Raw genomic sequence first — 6,000 nt, 5'->3', positions numbered from 1 at the left:
TATATTAATTGAAATTCAGTATGTTCTTTGAAATACAGATATATTCATTGAAATACAGATATATTCTTTGAAATACAGACTGCTACTTCCAGTTGTCACCTTTCTGTAAACACTCTCAAGTCCTTTACATCAGTGGTTGGAAGAAGCTCATCTGAAGAGAAGCTATAAATACTTTTTTACAGCAGCAACCAAGTATGAGGCCCTGTACTTGAACTGTCTGACCCTTAAAAACATTCACGTCTGTGACATCTGAAATCCCAGGTCTTTACAGGTATAACTGCTTGTTTGTGTGAAATGTATTCACTGCTGGAGCCTGGAGGCGGCGGTTCCGTCAGCGGCCACCAGAGGGTGCTCCTCGCCTGCTGATGAAAAACCACTGAGCTGCACATTGGATGTACGGGAGAAGGGTTTCCTCTTCCGGGTCAGCGGTGGCAGAGACAGCACTAGCAGCAGTAGTGACATCACTTCCGGTTTCTCCTGGTGTGTCCAGCCTGCTGCAGAGGAGGAAGGAACCCTGTCTGGAGGACAGTTACCTCCATCTTCAGACCCTCACAGACCCCAGATCTGCCTCCCCCATCCAGCCCCAGGGGGAGGAGAGAGCCCGGACAGATTTCTGCTCAGGTAGGAGAGCTGCCAACTCACTTGGCTGCAATTTATTAATCCCCCCTTGCCTGACATTCATGGTGAGGCCTGTCCAGGGGTGCAGGGGAGGTGAAGCATGTCCTGTCCAGGGGTGCAGAGGAGGTGAGGCCTGTCCAGGGGTGCAGAGGAGGTGAGGCCTCTCCAGGGGTGCAGATGAGGTGAAGCCTGTCCAGGGGTGCAGAGGAGGTTAGGCCTGTCCAGGGCTATTTAGGAGGTGAGGCCTGTCCAGGGGTGCAGAGGAAGAGAGGCCTGTCCAGGGGGCAGAGGAGGAGAGGCCTGTCCATGGGTGCAGAGGAGGTGAGGCCTGTCCAGGGGGTGCAGAGGAGGTGAGGCCTGTCCAGGGGTCAGAGGAGGAGAGACCTGTCCAGGGGTGCAGAGGAGGTGAGGCCTGTCCAGGGGAGAAGAGGAGGAGAGGCCTGTCCAGGGTGCAGAGGAGGTGAGGCCTGTCCGGGGGGCAGAGGAGGTGAGGCCTGTCCAGGGGAGAAGAGGAGGAGAGGCCTGTCCAGGGGTGCAGAGGAGGAGAGGCCTGTCCAGGGGTGCAGAGGAGGTTAGGCCTGTCCAGGGGTATAGAGGAGGTTAGGCCTGTCCAGGGGTGCAGAGGAGGTGAGGCCTGTCCAGGGGGCAGAGGAGGTTAGGCCTGTCCAGGGGTGCAGAGGAGGTGAGGCCTGTCCAGGGGTGCAGAGGAGGGGAGGCCTGTCCAGGGGTATAGAGGAGGTTAGGCCTGTCCAGGGGTGCAGAGGAGGTGAGGCCTGTCCAGGGGTGCAGAGGAAGAGAGGCCTGTCCTCCAGGGGACAGAGGAGGTTAGGCCTGTCCAGGGGGCAGAGGAGGTGAGGCCTGTCCAGGGGGCAGAGGAGGTGAGGGCTGTCCAGGGGGTGCAGAGGAGGAGAGGCCTGTCCAGGGGTATAGAGGAGGTTAGGCCTTTCCAGGGGTGCAGAGGAGGTGAGGCCTGTCCAGGGCTGCAGAGGAGGTGAGGCCTGTCCAGGGGTGCAAGGGGGTGAGGCCTGTCCAGGGACAGAGGAAGAGAGGCCTGTCCAGGGGGCAGAGGAGGTGAAGCATGTCCAGGGTGCAGAGGAGGTTAGGCCTGTCCAGGGGTATAGAGGAGGTGAGGCCTGTCCAGGGGTGCAGAGGAGGTGAGGCCTGTCCAGAGGTACAGAGGAAGAGAGGCCTGTCCAGGGGGCAGAGGAGGAGAGGCATATCCAGAGGGGTGCAGAGGAGGAGAGGCCTGCCCAGGGGGTGCAGAGGAGGTGAGGCCTGTCCTGGGGGTGCAGAGGAGGTGAGGCCTGTCCAGGGTTGTGGAGGAGGAGAGGCCTGTCCAGGGGTGCAGAGGAGGAGAGGCCTGTCCAGGGGTACAGAGGAGGCGAGGCCTGTCCAGGGGTGCAGAGGAGGTTAGGCCTGTCCAAGGGTGCAGAGGAAGAGAGGCCTGTCCAGGGGGCAGAGGAGGTGAAGCATGTCCAGGGTGCAGAGGAGGTTAGGCCTGTCCAGGGGTATAGAGGAGGTTAGGTCTGTCCAGGGGTGCAGAGGAGGTGAGGCCTGTCCAGGGATGCAGAGGAAGAGAGGCCTGTCCAGGGGGCAGAGGAGGTGAGGCCTGTCCAGGGGTGCAGAGGAGGTGAGGCCTGTCCAGGGGTGCAGAGGTGGAGAGGCATATCCAGAGGGGTGCAGAGGAGGAGAGGCCTGTCCAGGGGGTGCAGAGGAGGTGGGGCCTGTCCAGGGTAGTGGAGGAGGAGAGGCCTGTCCAGGGGTGCAGAGGAGGAGAGGCCTGTCCAGGGGTGCAGAGGAGGCGAGGCCTGTCCAGGGGTACAAAGGAGGTAAGGCCTGTCCAGGGGTGCAGAGGAGGAGAGGCCTGTCCAGGGGTACAGAGGAAGAGAGGCCTGTCCAGGGGGGCAGGGGAGGTGAGGCCTGTCCAGGGATGCAGAGGGGGTGAGGCCTGTCCAGAGATGCAGAGGAGGAGAGGCCTGTCCAGGGGTGCAGAGGAGGCGAGGCCTGTCCAGGGGTACAAAGGAGGTAAGACCTGTCCAGGGGTCCAGAGGAAGAGAGGCCTGTCCAGGGGTACAGAGGAAGAGAGGCCTGTCCAGGGGTGCAGAGGAGGTCAGGCCTGTCCAGGGGTGCAGAGGAGATGAGACCTGTCCAGGGGTATAGAGGAGGTGAGGCCTGTCCAGGGGAGCAGAGGAGGTGAGGCCTGTCCAGGATTGCAGAGGAGGTGAGGCCTGTCCAGGGGTGCAGAAGAGGTGAGGCCCGTCCAGGGGTGCAGAAGAGGAGAGTCATGTCCAGGGGCGCAGAGGAGGAGAGGTCTGCCCAGGGGGGCTGGGGAGGTGAAGCCTGTGCAGGGGGAGCAAAGGAGGCGAGGCCTGTCCAGGGGTGCAGAGGAGGAGAGGCCTGTCCAGGGGTACAGAGGAAGAGAGGCCTGTCCAGGGGTGCAGAGGAGGTCAGGCCTGTCCAGGGGTGCAGAGGAGATGAGACCTGTCCAGGGGTATAGAGGAGGTGAGGCCTGTCCAGGGGTGTAGAGGAGGTGAGGCCTGTCCAGGAGTGCAGAGGAGGTGAGGCCTGTCCAGGGTGGTACAGAGGAGGTGAGGCTTGCCAAAGGGTGCAAAGGAGGTGAGGCATGTCCTATTCAGGGGGGGTTGCAAAGAAGGTGACACCTGTCCAGGGGTGCAGAGGTGATGAGGCCTGTGAAGCTGGTGCAGAAGAGTTGAGGCCTGTTCCGTGGGGGTGCAGAGGAGAAGAGGCCTGTCCAGGGGTGCAGAGGAGGAGAGGCCTGTCCAGGGGTGCAGAAGAGGTGAGGCCCGTCCAGGGGTGCAGAAGAGGAGAGTCATGTCCAGGGGCGCAGAGGAGGAGAGGTCTGTCCAGGGGGGCTGGGGAGGTGAAGCCTGTCCAGGGGGAGCAAAGGAGGCGAGGCCTGTCCGGGGTGCAGAGGTTGTGAAGCATGTCCTGTCCATGGGGTTAAGAGCAAGTGAGGCCTGCCCAGGAGTGCAGAGGAGGTGGTACCTCTCCTGCGCTGGGGGTGCAGAGGAGGTGAGGCGTATCCGGGAGGGGTGCAGAGTCGTTGAGGTCTGTCCAGGAGGATGCAGAGGAGTGGAGGCGTGTCGTCTGCTGGGATGAAACATGCCCTGTAGGGGTAGGAGGTGAGGCCTGTCCTGTTCTCTTGGTATGAAGAATGTGAACCACCTCAGCCGCTGCTCTCACCGCCCAGAGAGGCTCCTTTCCAGACATATCATTTTATTTTAAGAGCTCATAATTCGAGTTTTTGAAAAGTATCCAGAGTTACCACTGAGCCGCAGATGGCTTGTGACAAAGGCACACATCTCCTCCAAGCATGGAGTTTATTTTTTAAACCACTGTCTTTAGTAAAGTAGCCAAGACTACAACCCCCAGAATGCACTTACGTATTACATGAAAGTACAGGCATGAATATTCGGGGGATGACTCTACGGAAATGTTTGGTACTTCCCAGGACATCGTGGCATAGAAGAGTAGAACAGTTCATGTGCAAGGGCTTCCATGCTCAGCCTCTTTCTGCAGATTGTGAGTCCAGTGAGATCTGTGATATTATGAATCTCTCTCAAGGAGATTTCACACAGTATTATCTGTTTCAGGGAGAAATACATTGAAAAACAGGGGGCGCCTCAGTCTCTGGTATCTTAGGATCTCTGGACTGACCCTTCCCTGGTCCTGCAAGAGAGGACAAACCAGGTGTTTAGTCTGGCCTCTCAAAGGGCGCGAGAGCTGGCTCAGTATCCTGGTCCAGCATGTCACGTCTCCCATCCTGGTCCTCACAAGGCCCCGGCTCACGTCCTGGTCCTCACAAGGCCCTGACTCACGTCCTGGTCCACACAAGGCCCTGGCTCACGTCCTGGTCCACACAAGGCCCCCGGCTCACGTCCTGGTCTTCACAAGGCCCCCAGCTCATGTCCTGGTCCTCATAAGGCCCTGGCTCACGTCCTGGTCCTCTAAAGGCCCCGGCTCACGTCCTGGTCCTCACAAGGCCCCAGCTCATGTCCTGGTCCTCATAAGGCCCCGGCTCACGTCCTGGTCCTCACAAGGTCCCGGGCCACGTCCTGGTCCACCAGACCCCAGCTCAGGTCCTGGTCTACCAGGCCCACGCTCACGTCCTGGTCCTCACAAGGCCCCGGCTCATGTCCTGGTCCACCAGGCCTCGGCTCACGTCATGGTCCTCACAAGGCCCTGGCTCACATCCCGGTCCACCAGGCCCCAGCTCACGTCCTGGTTTACCAAGCTCCAGCTCACGTCCTGGTCCTCACAAGGCCCCGGCTCATGTCCTGGTCCACCAGGCCTCGGCTCACGTCATGGTCCTCACAAGGCCCTGGCTCACATCCCGGTCCACCAGGCTCCAGCTCACGTCCTGGTCCTCACAAGGTCTTGGCTCGCGCCCTGGTCCCCACAAGGCCCTGGGTCATGTCGTGGTCCACCAGACCCTGGCTCACGTCCCGGTCTACCAGGCCCATGCTTACGTCCTGGTCTTCACAAGGCCCGGCTCGCGTCCTGGTCCACCAGGCTCCAGCTCACATCCTGTTCCAACAGGCCCCGGCTCATGTCCTGGTCCACACAAGGCCCTGGCTCATGACCTGGTCCTCACAAGGCCCCATCTCACATCCTGGTCCTCACAAGGCCCTGGCTCAAGTCTTGGTCCTCACAACGCACCAGCTCACGTCCTGGTCCTCACAAGGCCCCAGCTCACTTCCTGGTCCTCACAAGGCCCTGGCTCACGTCCTGGTCCTCACAAGGCCCTGGCTCACGTCCTGGTCCTCACAAGGCCCTGACTCACGTCCTGGTCCTCACAAAGCCCTGGCTCACGTCCTTGTCCTTACAATGCCCTGGCTCATGTCATGGTCCTCACAAGGCCCTGGCTCACGTCCTGGTCCTCACTAGGCCCCAGCTCACGTCCTGGTCCTCACTAGGCTCCGGTTCACGCGCTGGTCCATACCAGGCCCAGGCTCACGTCCTGGTTCTCACAAGGCTCTGGCTCAACTGCTGGTCCTCACAAGGCAATGGCTCACGTCCTGGTCCTCACAAGACACTGGCTCACATCCTGGCCCTGACAAGGCCCTGGCTCACGTCCTGGTCCACCAGACCCCTGCACACATCCTCATCCTCACAAGGCCCCGGCTCATGTCCTGGTCCTCCCATGGCGCTGGCTCACATCCTGGTCCTCACAAGGCCCTGGCTCACGTCCTTGTCCTCACAAGGCCCCGCCTCACGTCCTGGTCCACCAAGCCCCTGCTCACGTGCTGGTCCATACCAGGCCAAGGCTCACGTCCTCATCCTCACAAGGCCCAGTCTCATTTTCTGGTCCCTACAAGGCCCCAGCCCATGTCCTGGTCCTCACAAGGCCCCGGGTCACAT

The 6,000-nt window shown here is 60.5% G+C and overlaps 1 protein-coding gene across 1 annotated transcript in view; it reads left to right on the top strand.

Moving 5' to 3' along the window:
* The first annotated feature begins 454 nt into the window (after positions 1-454).
* The window catches only part of LOC144768000 (uncharacterized), a 52,917-nt gene continuing 47,371 nt past the window's right edge, over positions 455-6,000 (top strand). The window contains exon 1 of the mRNA XM_078651394.1: positions 455-621. The gene's annotated coding sequence lies outside the window, so the exon portion shown is untranslated. The remainder of the gene's footprint in view (positions 622-6,000) is intronic.

Source organism: Lissotriton helveticus, chromosome 1_1, assembly GCF_964261635.1.
Source record: "Lissotriton helveticus chromosome 1_1, aLisHel1.1, whole genome shotgun sequence".
NCBI lineage: Eukaryota > Metazoa > Chordata > Amphibia > Caudata > Salamandridae > Lissotriton > Lissotriton helveticus.
This window is presented reverse-complemented; position numbering and strand designations above follow the sequence as displayed.